A 22,870-nucleotide genomic window follows, 5' to 3' on the forward strand; every position below is an offset into this window, starting at 1 on the left:
TTTGTGAGAACCTGAGCTCTGGTTGGTTTGGATGTTTGCTTTTCACTTCAAGGATACTCTGTCAGGATAACAACTCCAGTGCTTGGCACTATTTGTGCTAAAACCTTTTCTTCAGAAAGATGTGAATGCGGGGAGTAAAGTATACTACTTTTTGCCTACTCTTGGCAATGGAGAAGCACGTTTGATTTCCATATATTTTCATTTAAGTAGCAAAAGATTTTGCTACTTGTTAACTGTAGTCTCAACCATGTGTCAGCAGTAACTAGACAATTTTAGCTGTGAATGTAAGATAGAAGAGGAATTGCTCAAGAACATATGTACATCATAAGATGCACCGATAAAAGCAATAAAGTATGTATCATCAGATTCCCAATACATATATCAGCATAATTCATTATTTGTACTAGTGATGCATCAATCCAGCTCAATTCATAGTGTGAGATCTAAGATGAGAGTAAACTTTGGCACATACAGGGTCAAGGTTTTCCAGAATATGTATTCTAATATGAGAAGAGAGTAAAGACTGCTTTAAACAGATGTTGATATGTACACTTGAGTGAAAAGGAAACACGAAATTATCTTAGACTGAGATTTCTAGGAATTATTGCACTTTTAAAAAAAACTCAGTGAGAGGGGAAGGCACCCAAAATATTGGGAAGATTGTCTTCTGCTTTATTACTGCATGTTAATCTGATGAGAAAGGTAAAATACATGTACTAGATCTTGATTCTTCAGTATTGTGAATGTTAACAACAGCAACAAAAAGCAGCATCATTGATCTCAAGGGTTTGGCTTCAGAGGATAAATTATTTTTTGCATAAACAGCAAGAGTAAAATACTATTTTTCTAAAGGAGGCCTTGCAGTACCTAGAAGCTTGCTTGACTATTTTTTAATTTGTTTTTCCCCTCTGGAGCTATATAACATTATTATTTACAAGTGAATTGTCTTTTCTGGTAGATAAATAACTGACTACCCGTCAGATTCACACAGGAGAAAAATTATCAGCTTAATTTTCCTTCCTTTGATCTGTGGGCTGTCTCCAAGCTGTCTTGATCCCAGCCCTGTTCATTTCATTTGACAGCTGGCTTCAGCAGGCTTGTTCCAGGGCAGATGTAGCTCAGTGACACTGTCGCATCTCCTCCACAAGCCAGAGATGGGAGGCCACAGCATAATGCTGACTGTGCTGGCTGCCTGCTTCCCTGGGAGGCTTCTTAACTAGGAGAGAACTCCAAAAACAGAATAAACAATCTTCTGTTTTCCATCTGCCAGTACGTCGATTAATAATCAATTGTTGGAGGGAAAACATTAGTTTGTGCTCTGAAGTACTTGCCGTGGAGAAATGCTTTTCAGAATCCGGCCCATTTCAGAGGCATTTCCACATTTCAGAGTGGAAGATAATCACTGGATAGTAAACTTCAATTTGCTGTAAGTTATGTATATCTGAGGAACTCCATGAGGCAAAACTGTTGAATGCTTCCTGAAGTGATTTTGCGATGCAGGGAAGGGTCAATGTGTAGGAAATACCTTGGTGCTAGATCAGAAGAGAGATCACTCTGCAGTTCATTCCTGTTGCTGGCATGCAACTGGGGTAGTAGATACGTGAATAGGAGGACTGTTTTGAAGTACAGCAGTTTATAATATATATATATATTATAAATATATATATTATAATATATATTATAATATTGCAATAAGCAATATATTTTTCTTTAGATTATTTTTTGTTTATTCCCTCCTTTCGAAGCAGAAGCTAGCAGTTTGTTTTCCAGAGGTCTGAAAGGTTAATCATTGGCAAGAAAATCAAGACGTGAAGAACAGCTAAGTAAAAAAAGCTAAAAATGACAAGTGCCTGGGGATGCAGCAAAGTACCAAAGCATATGACTCTGTTTTCCAAATTACTGGATACTGTGTCTTTGTACACAGAAGTAACTGTTTTAGTTTAAACAATGCATCACCTTTTGCACAAAGGGAATTGTCACTAGATGCAAAGGAAATAATTATCTCTGAAGTACTAAAAGAATATGATATGATCAGCAGCCAGGTTTTTAGTGAGCCACTGTAGTACAACAGGCAGCAATGTCCTTTCTTGTTGAAAGTGTGCTCCTGTCCATGCACAGAGACAGGCAAATTATTTTCAGAGTTGACAAGCCATGAGAGTAATTTCTGCTTAAGAGGACACTCAGCAGATTAATGGTAGAGTGTATTTAGCAGTGGTTATATAACTCCTTGTCAGCTCACAGGACTAGGAGCAATATCTAAGTCGTTACAGGTCAAAATTCATATTTCAAACTACCCTTTATTTCCTCAAGTAGCTTTTTCTAGGACTTTCCTGAGGCATTAAAAAGAGGGACTTCCAAAACTTGCTGGGAAATCCTTAGGGCAGATTTGCAACTCAACATTTCAGGACCTGGTAAGATAGGGCTGTGTACAACCTCATGTAAGGGGATTTGGAACTAGGTGGTCCTTAAGGTCCTTTCCAACCCAAGCCTTTCTATGATAACAACTGGAAACATTTAAGATGTAATTTTTCTCATATCATGTGGGACCAGAGGAGTTTTCAAGGTTTAGGTTCAAGTTCCTGACTCTCATATTTTTCTTTTCGATGGATTAATGAGTTGCTTAGGCTTCTCATGATGCTTGACACAGAAAAATCAGGGTGCATTTCACACATTGTTGATACAGTCCCAAGAAGAAAATAGTATATTAAAAATCTGGATGATCATTCCAGAAAACTGACTATCATGTTTCTGTATCAAGATGCTTAGTTTTGGAACCTTCTGATTTCCAGCATGCTCTTGCTATTGGTAATAAGTCTGGGGATACCTTGATTTATTTTTAATTATTTTTTATTTTATTTTTGTAAAAATTTCTATTTGCTTTTGATTTAATTTGTTTCTGCTATTCTCTTTTTAGCTCCTTCTGGTCTCATAGTTCCAAAAAATGTAACAACTTGGAGAAGCTGGCTTGCAAAAGCATAAGTTTGACGTCTTACGTTCTCCTGTTATTTTTTTCAAATATTTTTGATCACTTTTTAATCTACAATTAAATGATTGGAACGGACTGCTTTACTTGCAAATACGAATTTAGTGAAAGGCCTTCTAAATCATGTTCTGATTACAGACTTTGATCTGCTTAGTAAGCCAGGTTTCTGTTACACACTGTACTCTGCTTTCCATTCACTTGGTTCCTTCAGACCAGTTAGTGTTCCTGGAATCCAAGCCAATCCCCAGATAATCAGACTGAGATTTATTTTATTTTTTTTTTTGGCTGTTGGCCTTTGCATGGCTGACAATGAAACCATTTAAACAGAAAGTGTTTTCCACGCAGTTCATTTCATGATGGAAACCAGATTTATTGCTTGTATGACCTGACCCTCACAGTTGAGCCCAATTTGGTTAATTTTTTCAAGTATTGTACATCCTAGGGCAGCATGTCCTGTGATATAGTAAATGATCTGCCCTATTTATCTGCCCTATTTTTAAGGTATATATCAGAACAGCATTTAATTAAAATGCATGTATATTCTGTGTAAGGGAACAACAGAAATGAGGCCAATCCTGGATCCCAAGGAAATTATCTGTGCTAACCAAAAGTCATTTTCCCTCCACACTGTGCAACTATTTCTTTTATTAAACTTATTACAACCATTTTCACCTTTGATGTTCTGCAGCTCGTTGGCTGATATTTCGTTAGATGTTATTCATCCAAGTAAGAAATATGTTTCTGTTTCAGGGCAAGTTACTGGCACTGCTAAATAATTTATTCCAGTTTTAAACTAAGTGCATTTAAAATGTGTTAAATGGACAAACCAGGAAATGAAACTCTCCTGTGAGCTTCATCCACAGAACAAAATTTGCACAAGCAATAGATGGCGCAGCTCCTTTTTCTCACCCTGAGCCTGCACTTATTAAGTGAGATGGTGGCCCATTTGTTACACCCCAGAAGTTCTTCCTGCAACCTCTTCATCCAGAATCTTGACCCGTGTCCTCTTTGGTTTCCAATAGTTTTAATGATATGTCACTTTGAATGTCCTTATATCTATTATGGCCGTGGAAGTTTATCTTGAGTTTAGTTTGGGTAAAAATCTAATCTCGGAGGATGATTCTTTTCTTTCTCCCAATTAGGATGGTGGTGGTAGGGAATTGGTTTCAAAAAGACTTGGTAAAGAAATTTGATGTAGTTCCCTCACCATGTCCTTTACTCTAAATTGGAGAGGTAAGGAGATTTGAAGCATGGACTGTTGGATGGATTAGGAATTGGTTGGCTGGATGCAGCCACAGGGCTGTGATCAATGGTTCTGTGTCAGGGTGGAGGTGTCCTTCAGGGGTCAGAGCTCTTCAGCATCTTCATCAGTGACAGATGATGGCATCGAGTGCAGCCTCAGCAAGTTTGCAGATGGCACCAAGCTGAGCGGTGCAGTCGATGCATTGCAGGGAAGGGAACCATCCAGAGGGACCTGGGCAGGATGGAGAAGTGGCCATGTGAACCTAATGAGGTTCAACGAGGCCAAGTGCAGGGTGCTGCATTGGGTCGGGGTAATCCCAGGTATTGATACAGACTGGGGGAAGATCTCCTTGAGAGCAGCCCTGCGCAGAAGAACTTGGGGTCGTGGTGGACGAGAAGCTGGCCATGAGGCAGCAGTGTGCGCCTGCAGCCCGGAAGGCCAGCTGTGTTGTGGGCTGCATGAAAAAGGGGCGGCCAGCAGGAGAGGGAGGTGATCGTCCCCCTCTGCTCGGCTCTTGTGAGGCCCCATCTGCAGCGCTGCGTCCAGGCCTGGGGCCCCCAGCACAGGAAGGACGTGGAGCTCTGGGAGCGGGGCCAGAGGAGGCACTGAGATGAGCAGAGGGCTGGAGCAGCTCTGCTGTGAGGAAAGGCTGGGGGAACTGGGCTTGTTGAGCTTGGAGGAGACAAGGCTGCGGGGAGACCTCATGGTGGCCTTCCAGTGCTTGAAGGGAGCGTATAAACAGGAGGATGAATGGCTATATACAAGGGAAAATTGTGATAGAACAAAGGGGAATGGTTTTAAACTGAGACAGGAGGTTTAGGTTGGATGTTAGGAGGAAGTTTTTCACCCAGTTGGGTGGTGAGGCAATGGCACAGATTGCCCAAGGAGGCTGTGGATGCCCCATCCCTGCAGGCATTCAAGGCCAGGCTGGATGTGGCTCTGGGCAGCCTGGGCTGCTGGTTGGTGACCTGCACACAGCAGGGGTTGGAACTGGATGAGCACTGTGCTCCTTTTCAACCCAGGCATTCTATGATGATTCTATGAAAATTTTTTAACACTTGAATGTTGGCATGTGGGATAGACTTCATAACAGACTTCTTAATTTCTCTTGCAAGCACTGTTAGTAGTAATGCATTTTCTTTGGACTAACATTTTTCACTGTTATATTATCACATGCAATAATGTTATACTGTCATTTCCAAAGATGTAACAAGTACATCTGGACTATAATTAAGTTTCTTGCTGTTTCTAACAGATAATGATCCACAACTTTTTTGTGGAAAAAAAAAAAAGAAGAAAGTAGAAACTTTCTCCTCTTATCTGTTCCAAAAGTGCATATGACCACCATTAGCTCATTTGTTCTCATCCCAGTACTTTTCTTTCTTCATTTTTTAACCCAGAGGACATATCTACAGGGATTAAATTTATACTCATTTAGAATCCATTTTTTTTCCTGTGCAAAATTATCTGGATTTTTTTTTGTCTAGTTATATGAACAGACTTTGTATACCTTCTGCTAATTGTCCTTTTAGTGCTTCCTTACTTACATTGAAGTTTTTAAATTATTGCCCAGGAAGACATATGGGGTTTCAGGTTAACATTTTTAGTGTTATTTTTACAGCAGAAGAGATCTCTCTCTTCATGGGGTCTGTGAACAGAGAAGTGGACAGCTAAGGATTAACAGACCACTTCATGTCCTAAACTGGACTCATTAATCTTAACAGAGCTGAAAGAAGTTAAGGAGGGGACATAGCAGCTTTTTAGAAGCTGAGCTGGGGAAAAAAAAACTGCCTTGCAATACTTCAGATGCTTCACCCTTCTAAGACCATAACCATGCAGGAGCAGGGGATCTTCTGCTAAAATATGACCACTGAAATATGCTGCCCTAGCTAGGGTCAATTTGAGAAGGAGTAAACTGAGTAATATGTAGCAAAGTCTGAAAGCTGAACCAAAGCATCTTCAGGGTTTGAGGATGTTCTGGAGCTGAGCTGTGGCCCCGAAGAGGGTGAAGCTCTTAGTGTCTGAAGTGAAAGAGCAACTCAGAAAGGATGATAAATATGCAGAAAATACATATAAGAGGATAGTGTGATTTTTGATGTTTAATATCCTTTAAGTACAATTAAACTAGCGTATCACAGGGGATCCCTTGTGAGAGAGTTGAAATTGAAACTGAACATGAACGTGTTTAGTCTCTTCTATGAATAAGTCACCGTGCCATAAATATTTTTCCTTAAGAATAATTTCTTAAATAAGCACAACATGACTGAATGATCTTAGTCTCAGACCACAGTGTCCCAGCCAAAATCTAACTCACACTGTTAGCACTGACACTTTCCCTGTATCTTGCAGTGGAAGCGACAAACTTCTTAATTTGTCTTAAAGACCTTGTGGGTCCTGCTAAAATCTGCTATGTAACGTGCCAAAGAGGCACCTCTGATGAATGGTTGACGTAGCTATTGCATGCTGCCTTCTGATAGGGGACAAGCTCTTTGGGAGGCATTGCATAGAATGTAAAATGGTATTTACTTGTTCTTGGAGTAAACAAAAAAATCTTTATGCAGCATTTGTATTATTTCCATAGAGAAATTTATCCCAAAGTCATTAGCACGTGGTACATTGGATCATGCTCTAGATTGAAGCTGAAAGCTCAGTGGCCGTTTGTATTTCTGTCATCTCTTTTGTTTATATTTCTGTTAAGAAAATGTCACAGATTTGGTAGTAGAAGTGCCTAGTTCTTTTCAGTGCCTAGTTCTTTTCAGTGCCACAGCTGTGCTGTTTTGATTACTTTAAGTAAAGCGTTTCATTACTTTAAGTAAAATCTACAATTCCACCAAAAAAAGAAAAGCCCAAAAAACCCCAGTCTGTGTACCTGCTTATTCTCAACATTCAGGATAGCCTTGGTAGGAGGCAACATTCAAGTAAAAAGCACCATATCAATGACAAAAACTGGGTGTAAAATGTCGGCTCATGCTGAAGAAATAATGTGATTATTGATGCTTCGCTTATGAAAATGGTTAAGTTTTTCTTGTTCTCTTGTAAGGAAACTGTCACAGCTGGGCTCTCAGCTTGACTTAGTTCATTTAAGTTGCTCTAAGGGAATTTTGCTCTGTGAATCAGAAGAGGACTGACAAATTCTTAGAGATAATAAGAGGTAATATACAGACAGGGCAAGTAGCAGGAGATAGGCTAATCAGCAGCTAATCCTTCCACGCACTCCCACACCTCACTAGCAGGTCTCTAGATTGCTGCAACAATAAGGAAAAAAAAATGTGTGTGTATATGTGTGTATATATATACCTGTGAGTGGATCCTGTTCCAGCTGAACGTCTCTGTGGACAAGGAGGTGGCACCAGGCATGTCTTCTGATGGTTGCCTCTTCACATAGTGTCGCCTGTTCTTTTTTTCTGCTTGATGCTCCCTATCCACGCTGTAGTTTGTGTTCTGAGAGCACTAACAGCTCTCCAACATTTTGACCTTTTTTTTTCCTGAGGAGAAAGCTCATTTCTGAAGAGCCAACAACAAATACTTCTGTAATCTAAATAATTCCTTTCCAAGACTCTTTTCCATTATTTTTCCAAAAGAAAATAAACCGTCATCTTGCCTTGTAAACCTCTCATCATTCTGATCATTCTCCTAGAGTTTCTATTTGTCTTTTCTTTAAGAACACATTTCAAACTGAATGTTGTCTTGCCGACTGAGATTCCACCATTGTAACTAAAAGAATAACCCCTTACTGATGTACTTACTAAATATCTTGCATTGCCATGTTGTCTTTCCTGCAACAATGTTAGCTAGCTGAATAACTGATTTTTTTGGTTCCCAATGACAGCAAAATTATTTTCTGCCATACTGCTTCATCTGTGCTTCTGTCTCCTAAAAGTATAGCTTTAGTTCCTCTTTCAGCTTCCACCTTTTATTTCTGGGCCATCTGTTTGACATACCAATACCATGTTGATCCTCTTCTTTAGAGCTTCTGCAAAACCATTCAAAACATCTGCCTGCTTGTTCTGTACACGTGCATCTCTTCCCTTCTTCCCACAGGACAGCTAACCACACTTGCTTCAGTTTATGATGAGACACAGACAATGAAATTCTCCAAGTCCTTCTTCCAGGCTGTAGGAATGTCAGAGAGACTTGTATGATGCCTTCCTGCAGTCAGCTGTCTAGTTTGTGGTAGAACATTTTGCTTGTTCCCCTTTCTTTCCCAGGATGTAGGAGGCATGAGAATTCATTAAGGCATAAAAGACACAGAAGGGGAAATGACTTCAAAGACAGCATTTAACCAGAGAAGTAGTGTGCTTTGTCTCAGAAACTTTCTCTCTTTTGTGTGATACTTCAAATAATTAAGAATTCATGGAAGAAAATCACAGTGTCCTTGAAAGTTTATTTATTAACCTTGATAGCATTTCAGTGGTTAGTATCTCCTGATATCTTCTGGATTTGCCAATAAAAATCCTCGAACAATGTTAATACATAAGGACTTGCTCCCAGCAGAGAGGTTGCAACAAGTAATACTTTGTTCTTTTGTGTTCAGAAATCACTATTAGGAATTTCTGTAGGTCACTTCACTTGTTTCATGGTTAAAGATACAAAAGGCAATTCTACAGTGCTTAAATGGAAGCTATTACCTAAGCTAACACTACAGCTCTGAGGGTGTGAGTAATTGTCAAAACCTAACTGAGTTTATGTTGGAGCTGAGATTGATGTAAAGCAGAAGAGAATTGAGAGGAAAAACTCCTGCTCTTATCAAAGTCTGTTTCAACCATTTATACTCTCAGCTGGGTCATAAGGATTAATGCAGTCCTCATACAGCACACTCTTGGGTGATGTGTCTTTGTTCCTCAGGCTTCTGTGAAGCCTCCATGTGATACTATTAGAGTTGCATGAGCTTATGGTATATCAGATATACATAGAAGGCTCTTTTGCTTTGGTCTCCCTATAATTGACACAAACAGTCTTCAATGTAGTGATGAGTAGAGTTAGGGTGAACATCTGGGAGTCTCACATCTCTTTTTTTTCCTACTGACATTTTTGCCAAATCAGCTGCAGTTTTGAAATCTTAGCTGAAAGAAGAATGTTGTGCCCTTATGGATTCCACCATTCTTGCATGATGATGGCTGAATGTAAACAGTCCAAGCTTCTGTTTGTCAAATGAAGAACACGCTTACTTTTACTGCCTTACAAAACCAAAAATATTTAATTAATTCAAAACGCTCATCCACGAGTGCTCAAAATTCTTTAAATAAGAAATGTAACTTTTTTTTAACCTAGCTCATCTTTCTTTTAAAAAAAGACAAGTAGAAAAACTTAAATACTTTAAAATTTGCCTGCGTTTCTGTTTTAAGTGCAAATTTAATGAGATTTCCCCTTTTCTGTGGATTGTATTTCTCCTGTATTGAAACTTAAAAGCAAGAGTTGAAGCCTTATTAGTTCAACTTGTTTGCTATTAGTCAGTCATAAAGTTTCACACTCAGTGTACTGAATCTGTTGCTGAACTCCAGGCAATTTAATGTTCTCTTTAACAGTTCTGTGTGGCTGATGATTTAATAGCTAAAATAACCCCATCAGAATTCTTGCCTTTAATGTTCCAGCTTGAAAATTTACCATTCTTTAGTGGATTAAAGAGGACAGCATGTTTTCTTGTACTTTGTCAAACATCTCATCAGACCAACACCACTGAATTTTCACAAATCTTAAACTATGAAAGCACCATCATCTGCTTTGTTTCAAAATCTTTTTGTAGGTTTTAGCATAGAGGACAGTTTCCTGGAAAAATGAATGTGAAGCCTTAGCGTGCTGTGCTCTATTGAAGTCTAGTTTAAACTCCATTGTGGTTAATGGGGATAGTTTTCTGCTACCTTTGACAGGAACTGGTGCATAGAAGGACTTATTGTCCCACCGCTGTGAATGACGGCTGAAAAAGTAGTCATTTCTGTTGCCTATTCTATGTCATGAAATGAAGTCAGAAATTTCCTTCTGCTGGAAAATAAGGGTCTCTGTTACTGTGTTTGACTGGTGGCAATAGAATCCCCACAGAATATTACGTGTTGTGAGATGACAAAGTGCTCTTATTACAGGATCACCGTAGCTGCTCCAAAAACAGCACAGTTCCATTTGTTTAGTTCCCTCTCTCTCTTGAAATGGAGGAAATGCAATGCTATTTTTAGTTTACTTCAACTATGCAAGGATCTGACAAAGTTCACTGAAGGGAATTAAAAATAAAGGCAGCTCCAGAAGGATTTACTATTCCTAGCAATTTGTACTCCTTCCAGCATGTTTTGGCACGCCGCTGGTAAGAACCCAATCAGTATATTGTACAAAGACAAAAATCTTCTCAAGCAGTTACTCGACAAATGGGGTGGCTCAAGAAGACAGACTGACCCTAAGCTGTGCAAGAGAAGAGTGTTCTTTCCAGTAAAATTAGTAAAAATGGCAAATAGCTAAAGGCTGTGAAGATAGGCATGTAACAGAACCACGGTTAGGCGAGCATCTGTCTTTGTTGTAATGGTCTGGTGATTCCTACAGCAAGAAGGAGAGGCAGCTGGTCCAGCTGTGGGATTCTTCTGCACTTCCCACAGCTGTCTCTCAGCATCTTGCTTGGTTTTCTGGTTAGAACAGTAGTCCGCTGTGAATGTTATGCCTCACATTTTCCTCCTATATCTCTAAGCACTGGAAAATAACCATTTTCCAAGTATTTAAAATGTAGGCCTCGAAATTCTGAATTTGTCTAGTTTGCAAGGAAATGCCACGGGTTTCTAGAGACAGATGAGGCTGGACAGTTTCCCTAAACTCAGCCGTTCTTTTATTCACGTTCATCTTCCTGACAAATGCCAGAGCTTCAGTGACCTTTCTTTTTCTCCAGTCAGAAAGAGATGTGACAACAAAGGGTCGACTCGATATGCATTAATAAATAATGCATTTCCTAATAAAACTGTTTAATAACCTCGACTAGAAGTGATAAACTGCACACAGGTGTTCTTTTTAAATGGCAAGTGCTGTATGTTAACTCCTCAGGCACTTTTTAATTATATTCTGTTACCTTGGGGAAGAAAGTGTCATTTGATTTTATTCTATGTTTAACTTAACAGTGAATTATCTTAGATGAGTTAAGCAGCAGTTCTAAGTCCCTGCCAAAGAAAATGAGAAAGGTATTAAGATCATGTCTACAGCATTTTAATGGGTAGATATAAATATAATAATCACTCTAGGTCCAGGAACCATCAAAGGAAACACACATCAAGTAAGTGAAGTTCATAAGGCTCAGATAAAAATCCCTTTCAAATAGTCTACATATATAAATTTACGTTCTTAAATAGGCTTAGATACGCACGAGGAAAATAGATTCAGCTCTGCCTTATGATCATGAAGCATCATGGAACGTGTATAAATAGCAAGTAATTTCAGTATCTATTTATCTAACGTCAGTAACCCAATAAGACAATAAACACATGCTTAGCAGTGTTAGCAGCACAGACAGTGGGTGTTAAGGGACTTGTTTTCTTTTTCTCTTCTGTCTTGAGGTACTTTTGTAACAGTCTTTTTTCCATTTTCCTAATCGTCCCAGCAGGTTTTTTTCTGTGTCTCTGAATCTGAATAATTTGGAATGGCACCCAGGGTATTAAAAGAGCTCTGAACAGATCCTCTCTAAGTGTATTAATATTTTCCTAATAGAAATAATTTCTCTGAAAAGTGTTTGTTTGTTTGTTTTTAAAGGAAATGAAGGAAAGAAGCTATAATTTAATTTGCTTTGTCAAGGCTGCACTGTTCAATGTTAACAGGAGAACCATGCTCCTATCTTGCTTTAAAGTGGTCAGAGCATGCACAAGCTAAACTCAACAGTGATGTTTTTCGGTTCACTTATTTGAACAGATTTTAAACATTCTCCAAAGCTGTGCTGTTAATATTTGGGCAAAAATATGTGTGTGTGTGTGTGTGTGTATGCATGTATTTTATTACCCAAATCCTTCATTTCAATCTATCAACCAAAGAACTTCATTGTATTGTTTTTGGGAAGGATGATCCTCATGTCAGCAAAGTTGAACATGATTTTAGTAGCTGTAGCTTATAGCATGCCTGAAACTGGTCACAGATTTATTCCAAGAATGGTCAAAGTAACAAGTTTATGTGTTTGAAAATGCTGAAATTGTTGGTAGGGAGAAGACAGCAGAGCAGGGAAGCCAATGAGAGTGGCATTCTGATGTAAATCTTGTCATAGGAAGTTTTAGGACTATAGAAGTTGTCAGCTGTATTTAAAGAAATTAAGAAAAAAATAATAAGAAAAAGAAAAAAAAAATCTCTCTAGGAAATAACAACCACCAACTGATTTGTTCTCTCCTGAGTGTGTAGTTGACTTTCTCTTAAAAGCTAAGTTGCTTTGCAAGCTTCCAGATAACCTTCTTTTTATTTATTACCATCTTCATACTTTTCAAATGCAGCTTTTATCCACCTATAAATTGCCCAGTGGCCTCACAAGCAACTCCAGGGACACAGAGTTATTCCATTTGCTGTAGCAGACGTAGCATGGTGTAGCAGAACACATTGTCTCTAAAATAAAATTAAGTGAAACTGGTTGCTCTCCTGTATGGGCATTTTCTTTTAGCCTGACTAGTGCCTGGCCAAGTGGATGACTGTGAGTAAATCAATGATTTCTGAAGTGGTACCTCAGGGGTTGCTGCCCCTCAGCAGGGCATTGCAGTCTGTGGCACCTCCTCACTGGGCATCTTAGCAGACAGCTGAACCTTGGTGTAATTGGAAGTGGCACTGCTGATGCTGGGGGATATTTTTGGCAGAAGACGTAGGAGAGAGCTTAACAGAAAATGAAGAACTGTTCAAAGTGTGAAGTACTGTCGATAAAGTCATGAAATGTAGGATCTAGGGAGTCAGAGGAGTGATGAGGTAAAGGACTAAGAGCAGGTAGCGAGAGTTAGATATATGGTAGACATAAGGCACAGAAAAATAACTTAGAGTATTCAAGGTTTAGACAAAATAAATGAAAATGCAACTAAGGAGGAATTTAGCCAAAGGTTTCAAAGATAGAGCAAACCTACCACCAACAGATGTTACAGCAGAGCATCGTTTTGAAGGAAAAACTGGTAGGGAAACAGAGATTAACAGAGAAGGTTCTCGTTGTGAATCAGAAGCAAAGAAAAAGAGGTGGATGTTTATTTTACAGGAAGGAGGCTTGCCTTAGTGAGAACAGGTGAGTGACAGAGGCAGAAGCATCACTGCAGGAGAGGACAGCAGAGTAGCTGTGTCTGAGGAGTAACAGGCGTTCTGTGAGAAGGAAAGGGGCAGGCTGGGGCGAGGGCACTGCTGGCTGAGTGTTCTGTTCGACCCCATCCATGAGGCACAGAAGGCAGGGGTGGGAGGAAGGGACACGGGGAAGGGGAGGCAGCAGAGAACGGTTAGTGGTAAAAATGTGGAAGAGGGTTACATGAAGTAGCAAAATGGCATTAGACAGGAAGGGAAGAGAATGAGGAAAAGAGGAAATACTGATCTTGATGGTAGAGTAGCATTCCTATAAATGACTCGGCCTGAGAACTGTAGGAGAGCTATGAGAACACTGCGCCCTGCTGTATTGGAGTGAGAGGGAGCTGAATAAAGGGAAACTCATGAAATAAATAAGCTTTTTTTTTTTTTTTAAATTCAAAGCACTGAATTGTAATGGTGCAATTAAATGTTGCTCACTAGATATCTTGTGCATGTCTCATGCCTTCCTTATCTATAAACCATTTTGTTAGCCAGCTATTAACTCGTGACACTGTTAGATACTGAGAAGTATTATGGAAAGGGAAAAGGAGACAACTTTTCTACCATGCTGCTGCCAATAGTCTGTTTAAGGCTTGCTTGCTGACATTATGAATTGCAAGCTGCCAAATAGCAGCTGTGCCTTGTCTTTTTGCTTCCCCCCTCCCCTCTCCCCTTCTTCTTAAGGTTGGCAACCACGCAGCTAACAGACACAGCAGAAGAATTTGATTACAGAGGTCACAATGTTTTTTGCACCACCTTATTAGTTTTCATCTCTAAGAAGGTCCAGGGGGCGCTGCAGGAATTCAGTACCTTATAATGTGCTACTGTGGACCCATTGCTAGTTGTTCTGTACCTAGGCATTTAATGGGCATTGAGAGAGTCAGGCTGTGCTTTGTATTTTACTATTTGTGGGGAACAGAAAGTTTAAATTCTAAGTACTTGTGTACTTATTACGTTGCCATTACCTCATACTTCAAATCATGTGAAATGTAGTTGCTGAGGTACACATTTTTTTAATGCTAAGATGTTCCATATTTTCAGTGGAACTAAGAGAAAAGGAAGAGAAAATTAAATAGTTATCTTCAAAGTGCACCTTGCACTGAGCCAATATGTGACCTGCAACCTAGCCTGGGTGAGCTGCTGAATACAAATAACATCAATTGCTTAGTATCTGTTTCTTAAATTAGAAAAAAAAAATACATAAGGGAATATATGCAAATAAATGTGATACTACTGTATGGTTTGTGGATGAATAGTATAATATATGTGTAGTCATAGCAATAGTCTTATGACCTGAAATCGTAGTGCTCATTATGCGTTGCCCCAGCTGAAAAGGGGTTTGAGCATATAGCTAAATATGAGCATTAGAATATGCATTATGCAAAAATGTTTTCAGGTAAGTATTTGTTGCAGCCCTCCATCTTTATTAGCAGAGGCAAGCTACGGAGTGCAGGCTGGCTACATTCAGAGACACAATGAAAGTGAATGCTGAGAGAGAAAAAAGCTTTATCTTTTATTTCCCAGCTGTAATATAGCAATCAGTAAAGTAATAATATAATTGTTCGAAATACGATTATACCATTTCTCCGGAGTCTGTTAAGTTCATGTAGATGAGTGTTTCATTCCACAGATGCCTTTAAAGTGCCTGAATATTTTTGGCTGGGCTTCTTGGTATTCTGTTCACTGTCACACTGAAGTAACATAATCATCATGCCTGCATAAATCAGCAGTCTTCATCACCGACAACAACCATCTCTATTCCATTGGAAAATGAAATAGGTGAAGGTGCTAAAGGACTTGAAGAGGTGAAAGTGCTAAAGGATTATCAGCACATCTGGCAGTGCCAGTAGCAGGAAGCTCATTCTAGGATTTCTTGGATCACATCACATGCTCACTTAGACCTCTGATTGTCATTATAATGAATTACTATAATGGGGGCTCGTTGTCATTTTAGTTAAGACACAGTTTTGTCCATTGTAAGCTTCAGGTGCTTCAGTAATATGCAAGAAATTGATACTATATATATTATAATATATATTAGTTATATATAATATATAGTTATATTTAATATTTTATATATATATATATATACACACACACATAAATATAAAATTTTTCTTCCAGATGTATAGAAAATGAAGGGGAAATAAGGTTTGAAAATTTAAAAAATTTGAAGGCCTATTGTGAAAGGGAAGATGTGCTTTTATGTGGCTGGTAGATGTCACTGAAATGAAGGTGAATCTCGTTCAGCTGTAGACTGGCAAGTTTCTATAATCTGTGTAGGTGACAAGGAAAATAGTTAATAATCTGTTAACAGTGAATATACTATGGAGAGATAAAGGTGTTTCCAGCTGCAAAAAATATAAAAGCAACAAGTTTAGGTTATTTCTACCAACCATGATGTTTGTAACTTGGAAAGAGTTTTTGTTGTTCTAAAGGAAGCTTGCACTAATTAAAAGAGCATTAATAGGCACTGAAAGTGATGCTGTGTCCAGAAGCGAAAAATGGCAAGACATGCACAATTTAAAGCGAGGCTCTTGAGTGCCAGAAACTGCAAGCAGGTGGTTAGAAATTCAGAGAGAAATGGAAAGGAGAGGCTTCTCATCTCATCTGATTTCAGTACCTTTACTTAGTCAGAAAAGGCTCGAAGACATTAAACGTGATTTCTCGGAAGAGCAGGTGGAAGGAGCTTTACTGTTCTTGGCCAAACTTCATGTTAATTAAAGGAAAAAACTTTGGGGACTGAAAATCTATTAATGAATTAATGAAAAGGTTCCCATGGAAAGAAAGACACCCATTCAAGAAGGGACTGCAAGCCTGACTGCTCAAATCACTGAACTATTTATTTTTGTCCTCTTTGCTTTTAATGATATATTCAAACATTCTGTAGTGCTTTGGGACCTGTATAATTTTTGTGTGCTACCTCAGGGAGATGATTTATGGGAATATCTGAAATGAAAATTACTGCGTAAATCAGTGACCTTCATCTCCTTTGCTTTTTTATATAAGGCAAGTTATTGCACAAATAGAATGTTCTTTGAAATCTGGCAAAACCAAGGACTAACTTGTAGATGAGTGGTTTGAAATGCAATCCAGAATTCTTCCTGTTCATCTCTTAAAACAAGTTTGATTGTGTGAGGGCTGCATGCACCCTGGCCCACGCTTCAGCTGGGATCTATGTCAATCTTTCCTTCCTTTTAGAAGCCATCTTTAGGCAGTGTGTTACCAGCCCTTTCTCATTACCAGTTTTTCCTATACTGCTAGGCTGAATCAGGTGCAAGCAACAGGAATTAAACTGTCTTGGAAGAACACAAGTATGGCTGATGTACAAATAAATAGCATAGGACAATTGTGGCCATGGCTTCACAGAATGGCCTGGGTTGGAAGGGACCTCAAGGGTCATGAATCTCCAACCCCCTGTCACAGGTAGGGCTACCAACCTCCACATTTAATACTAGACCAGGCTTCAATGAGTCAAGATGAGATCTTCTGGAAAAAGCTGTCATCAGTACCATTTGTTAGTGGAGTATGGGGAGGAATTTGCTGCACTTTCCTAAGCAACAACCTTCGTTCAGATAGAACTTGAAGAAAGATAATGATTTTTGATTCAATATGAAGATAAAGAAGAAAAGTGTAGTTTTCAGATGCTCAAAATACCTCATTATGAATCTTTTGTTATAATTCATTTCTGTTACCAGAAGTTATTCTGTTTAGATGTCGGGCACTGTGAATTAGGCAGGCATCAGAGATCGGAAGTGGAAGATAGTCACTAAATCATATGTATGGGCTTTGTCAGTTGCATAAACAGCCTGGAGAAGAGGAGGCTCATTGCTCTCTATAACTTCCTGAAGGGAGGTTGTAGTGAGTTGGGGGTCGGCCTCTTCTCTCGTGTCATTAGTGATAGGACCAGAGGGAATGGTTTCAAGTTACGGCAGGGCAGATTCAGGCTGGACATGAGGAAGTATTACTTTTCAGAAAGGTCAGGCACTGGAATGGATGCCCAGGGAGGTGGTGGAATCACCGAGCCTGGGGGTGTTCAAGAAAAGGCTGGATGTTGTGTTGAGGGACATGGTTTGGTGGGAGCTGTTGGGAATAGGTGAACGGTTGGACTGGGTGATCTTTTAGGTCTTTTCCAACCTTGGTGATTCTATGATTCTATAAGGTAGCAATTGTACAGACAATATAACAGGAGTTGCTCCAATAAATTGTATTGCAAGGAATGATGGTGCCACACTGGAAGAAATAAAGATCAGGAAACAGTTTCCTTTTCCTGTCCAAGAATTGCCAGTGTGCTTTTTCTTCCCCAGTGGGTTTGCCTACACATCAATGTACACAAAAAAAAACCCCTCGGTTTAAAAATGAATTATGCAAATTAATGCTCTGATCTTGCATTCGTGTCTCTCATGGGTTTAGCATTTCACGTCCTGCTTCATGCTTTCTCTGTGGTCTGAGATAATTTTGTTACTTACATATCAAGCATATCTTACTGTTATTTAACACACACTTTTAACTAAGCACAAGAATGCTTTATTTATTTTAGATCTCTGCAATACTAAAAATATGTAAATAAATCTTAGTGCAGGTTTCCTCTTTCTAGACATTGACCTTGCTGCCCAGACTAAAGAAGTGCTTGGTTAGCTTAATGACAGACTATTACTCAAATCTATAACAAAAAGAAGAAACATGAGCTTTAATCTGACTTTACAGCAGCTATATAAAAAGCGTAGATGTGGAGAAAGAATAGGATTGTCTGTGAAACTCAAGTAAATCTTAAAACAAGGGCATTTTCACATTAATTCAGAAGTTAAATTACATGAATAGTTTCACCTGAACATTTTTAATCGGTAAGAGGTGGATGTTTATATTAGTTATCACGTGAAATTGAATTTGCTAACATTTTTAAAGTGATTGGTAGGTAACATCAGATGCTGAATTTTTATACCCCTACAGTTTGTATTTTATTTGAGGCTCAGTAGAATTTTTCATAAACAGTATTTTCAGTGTTACTGTTGTAATAACATGCTCAGACGTGTGGTATTCCGTATTTATAAAACAACCAAATATTCTGTCATTCCCTATTAAAAATAGAGGGCAAGTTCATGGAGAATTTTTAAAAGCAGTCAAATGCTAAAATCCCAAAAGAGTCCGTGTGTATCTTGTTGGGTTTTTTTAACTATCACTTTCTGCAGGATGAAGAGAGAAATCATGTAGACCGGCTGCAGCTGCTACCACTGGTCTCTCCAGCTGGTTAACGCATAAGGATTTTAATCATGGGCCTCAGGACAGAATCACAGTGAGTTGATTTTTGACCAGGCAGAAATTCCATAGTATGTGCAGAGGCAAGAATAGGTTGTACTAATGAAGAAGGTTCTGTGGAAAACAGGGATGTCTGTAGCAGTAAAGGAAAAAAATACCACCAAAATCTATTTCTTGAGATGGTAATAGAATTATAGACATAATCTTATAGAAATTCATGAAATTCCTTGTTGGAATATTCTAAAATTATAATTCCAGAGAGACAGCAAAACCTAATCAAACTTTTTTTTTTCAAATTTCTGCCAGAACCAGAGCAAATGGAGCTGTTAAAGTCTGAGTCCATGAATCCTGTAATAGTGACAAATAAATCCATGGTTGCCTCTCTCGGTGCTGACTGGCCAGGATACCTAAGGAGAGACAACATAATGATTTTTCTTGATAACCTTTCTTCAGTTTTCAAATCAATCGACTGAGGAAAGTGCCTACCTAGGGGAGTGCTGGGCTTTAGAAAGAAGAGTTTAAACAAAAATAAATCTATTTTCCTGTTTTACAGTATTGTATCATTGCCCATCTATGTTCTAGCTAGAACTTCACACTGCCAAATGTGATTGCAGGATCAAAGTCAGAATTGTTTAACTCTCTTTGCAGTAAAGGCAAATTGCACAAGATGTGATCTTCTTCATTCTTCTATCCTTTAGATTTAAAATCTCCAGAATCTCCAGAGAACTCGCTGCAGCTTTTTAAGCTAAACATTTTCTTATTTAAGTCACAGTGTCCCTTGGCCTTTATTACCTGCAGAACCCAATATTGTTTTAAGAGAACCTAATCATGTTGCCACAGCATGTTCTCCTGGGAAGCAGTTGGCACTAATGTGAGAATGACACTTACCACCCTCCTGCTTTTTTTCCAACCACTAATTTACACTGGGGGAAGCAATGACAAGCTGAACAGCAAACAAGAATAAAGCACCTGCACCTGGTGGAAGCGGCGTTTGCAACACAAAAATGATTGCTTACCATTCCATCCAGAGCTGCAGATTTCAGAGTAACCAAGCGTGTTTTTCACTAACTGTTTAATGGCTCCCTCCTCTCTGAATCTAATTGAGAGTCAAAGTAATGTTTTGAATACAAACACTTCTGAGAAACAGCATTAAATAATAAGCACACACGTCTTTTATCAAAGTTTATAGAATTAAATGAAGTATATAAGCCTGAGTATTTTTCATTGTGCTGTTTTTTTTTTTACTTTATTGACTGAAGGTTACTTCACTAAGGGATGAAAGCACAAAAGCAGATAAAATTGTGTACCCAACAGCCAATTATTCTTAAAGAGAAAATATGAAAGAAAGCACTGTTCCTCTTACATTGTTATTACTTGTATTGAAATGACTGTGCCTAACCAAATATTTTAATACTCAAATTTGAATGTTATGCTACTGTTTGCACTGTTCAAACTTTAAAGATAACTTAATTCTTTTGTTTTTTTTTTTTAAGCAATATTCTTAATTTAAAAGTAGTTTTGGGCAAGAGCTGGTATTGTTTCCAACAGGAGATTGTAATGTATCCTATTTCCTCAGGACAATTTTTTTCCAGGAAAATACATCTGACATGTGAGAATGGATGCCATAGGTGGAGAGAATGAAAAAGGAAGAAATATCATCATAGGAATGCCAAGGTGGTTGTTTTCATCAAGGAGATTCACTTGAGCCACGGTGAAAGCAGTCTGGAAGTCATTAATGTGCGATGTTACCAACAGTATTTGGTGAGTGTGAGTAAAAATGTAAACACAGTTAAACTTTACACTGTTCAGCACTTTCTGGTACTTTGTAATGGCTGTCTAAGGCTTCTGGGAGGCACATATAGAAGGTAAACTTTAAGTAAGCTCTTGCAGTTCCCTATAGACAGCTGAGGTGTCCAAGAATCTTTGAATAATGCTTGTAAATGCCGCATGAGATTTCCTTTACAAACATCTATAGTAGGTCTAAATTAGATGTGAATCACCTTTCTTGGTTGCATTAATTTGCATTATTTTTTGACAGGAGGAGCTACTGATAAGTCAGCACAAAAAAATCGTCTTCTGTTTGTTACCCTACTTGGCTATAGGGATGTTAGGGTACCATAGAACCCCAGGGAGCAGCAGCACAGTGCTGTGTCAGGGGAGGATCAGGAGGAGCTTGAGAAAAAGGTTCTTAGGCAGAGGGCTGTGGGCATAGATCAGGCTCCCCAGGGCAGTGGGCATGACCCCAAGCAGCCAGAGCTCAAGCAGCATTTGGACAATGCTCTCCAGCCATATGGAATATTTGCTGCACTCTCATGAAAGTCACTGAACAGCGTATGACAGCAGTCTGAGGAAAACTAGCTTCTGAGTACTGGCAAATGTCTTCAGCGTGGCATGCTGCATCTTTCACAGTGTCCATCTCCTCATAGACACAGGTTTCCCAGCCTCATGTACTGATATGATAACATAGGCTTTCATGTCTCAAGGTGGCACAGGAAACAAGAGATGCAGCTGTCCGTGCCACACAGGGAGATTTTGAATGATCAGCTTCTATGCCACACTTGGTTTTGCTGATTTTGAGCATTGTACTAATATCCTCCAGAGCTTTAAGGTGTCTGCTGGGTGTCTTTGTTATGCTCCTACAGAGGGGAAACTGCTAATCCGAGCAGGACATTTATAGCTGGTAAATTTTATAGGCTGCATTGAAGAGCAGCTTATATCTTCGCAGACTAAAATCCCAATTTAAATCTAACTCTCTGGTTGTTAGCTTAGAAGCATGGAGTCACATTTAATTGGTTTGCATTGATTGTTTGAAAGTGCTTATTCGTTTAATACAGTGTTTTGACAAAGCAGTAGACTTCTGCTTCCTTTCAATAAATGGAAAGAAAGGTAATTACTGACAGAATGCTAGCCAACTTTTTCACTTCTCTATATATGGATGTACAAAAAAGGGCATTTGTATACTCTAGTTTTTAAGCTATGAACAAACTGCAACCTAAAAAATGAACACACAACAGAAAAGTGTAACTTGTTTCTTCCTTATGAGATGCTTCATATTTCTGCATCCCAAGGAAATACCACTAGTTCTGAACTGAGTTAACAGCAGAACCTAGAGAATGAAAGAATGGAAGCCCACAGTATCTCCTAGGTTCATCAAGCATTTATAAAATATTTGCAGAAATGTGGATAAATAAAATAGCTCTTCTATCTGTATAGAACATTTTCAAACCAGTGTCCCATTATTAGTGCAGTGTTCAACTAAAAACTGCCTTGTCAATTTAATCACCAACTAAATACTCTGCAAATGGCATCTCCCAAAATGGGGAGGAAATACATAACAATTTTTTTTTTTTTTTAAATTGATGTAACCACTGAAATGATACCACTCAATTGCTTGGACTTCCTTCAGTCTTGAGAACCATTTCAGACGAGGGAAGAGAAAAATGAACTGATCTGAGCATTGCCACTCATTCATCTTTGGAACAACTGCTACACTCCTGAGCTCTGCTGTTAGAAAACAAAACAGGTCTGCTGACTGTTTCCAGGGAAAGTAACCCCTCCTTTGAAGTCCCAAGCTCTAACTTAGCAAGCACTTCTTCATACAGTATCTTCACTGTAATATATCCCAAGTTTTATACTTAAGACTTATGCAAGGGAAAATAGACTTCCTGTTGCTTCAATGGTTAGTTAATAGGAATTTTCAGAGTTCCTAACCCGGTAAGTTCTGCTTCTGTGCAAACTTTCAATAGTAGTACTCACTTGATTAATGTTGTTTGTTCTATTTTTACACCAGCTTTGCCTGCTGGCTCCAGATAAATTACACACTGACACCTTAAGATGTGTACCTATCTTTCTCTATTTCTTCTTCACACTTTTAATTGACGTCTCTATTGAACTATTGATAACAATATCCACTAAGCTGTGGACTGTACTGAATTTTTTCTCATTACGTTATGAAACTTGCAGTTCTACATGTGTTACATACTGGGTTGGACCTTTGAAAAAGAAAAGGACATTTCTTGCTAAAAAATATGGAGTTCTTAGAGGTATTATTGTTGTGGCTTTGCTCTTTGAAATAAAGGAACAGTATTTTTCTGTATTCTCACTGGCATCTGCATATTATCTGTGGATGAATGTGATTC

The 22,870-nt window shown here is 38.7% G+C and overlaps 1 long non-coding RNA gene across 1 annotated transcript in view; it reads left to right on the plus strand.

The window, feature by feature from the left end:
- Nucleotides 1–22,870, plus strand: part of LOC125691726 (uncharacterized) — a 42,016-nt gene that overhangs the window by 10,578 nt on the left and 8,568 nt on the right. The window contains exons 2-3 of the long non-coding RNA XR_007376227.1: nucleotides 18,665–18,768; nucleotides 20,308–20,492. This is a non-coding gene — a long non-coding RNA (uncharacterized LOC125691726). The remainder of the gene's footprint in view (nucleotides 1–18,664; nucleotides 18,769–20,307; nucleotides 20,493–22,870) is intronic.

The sequence above is a fragment of the Lagopus muta genome, chromosome 4 (genome assembly GCF_023343835.1).
Source record: "Lagopus muta isolate bLagMut1 chromosome 4, bLagMut1 primary, whole genome shotgun sequence".
Classification (NCBI taxonomy): domain Eukaryota; kingdom Metazoa; phylum Chordata; class Aves; order Galliformes; family Phasianidae; genus Lagopus; species Lagopus muta.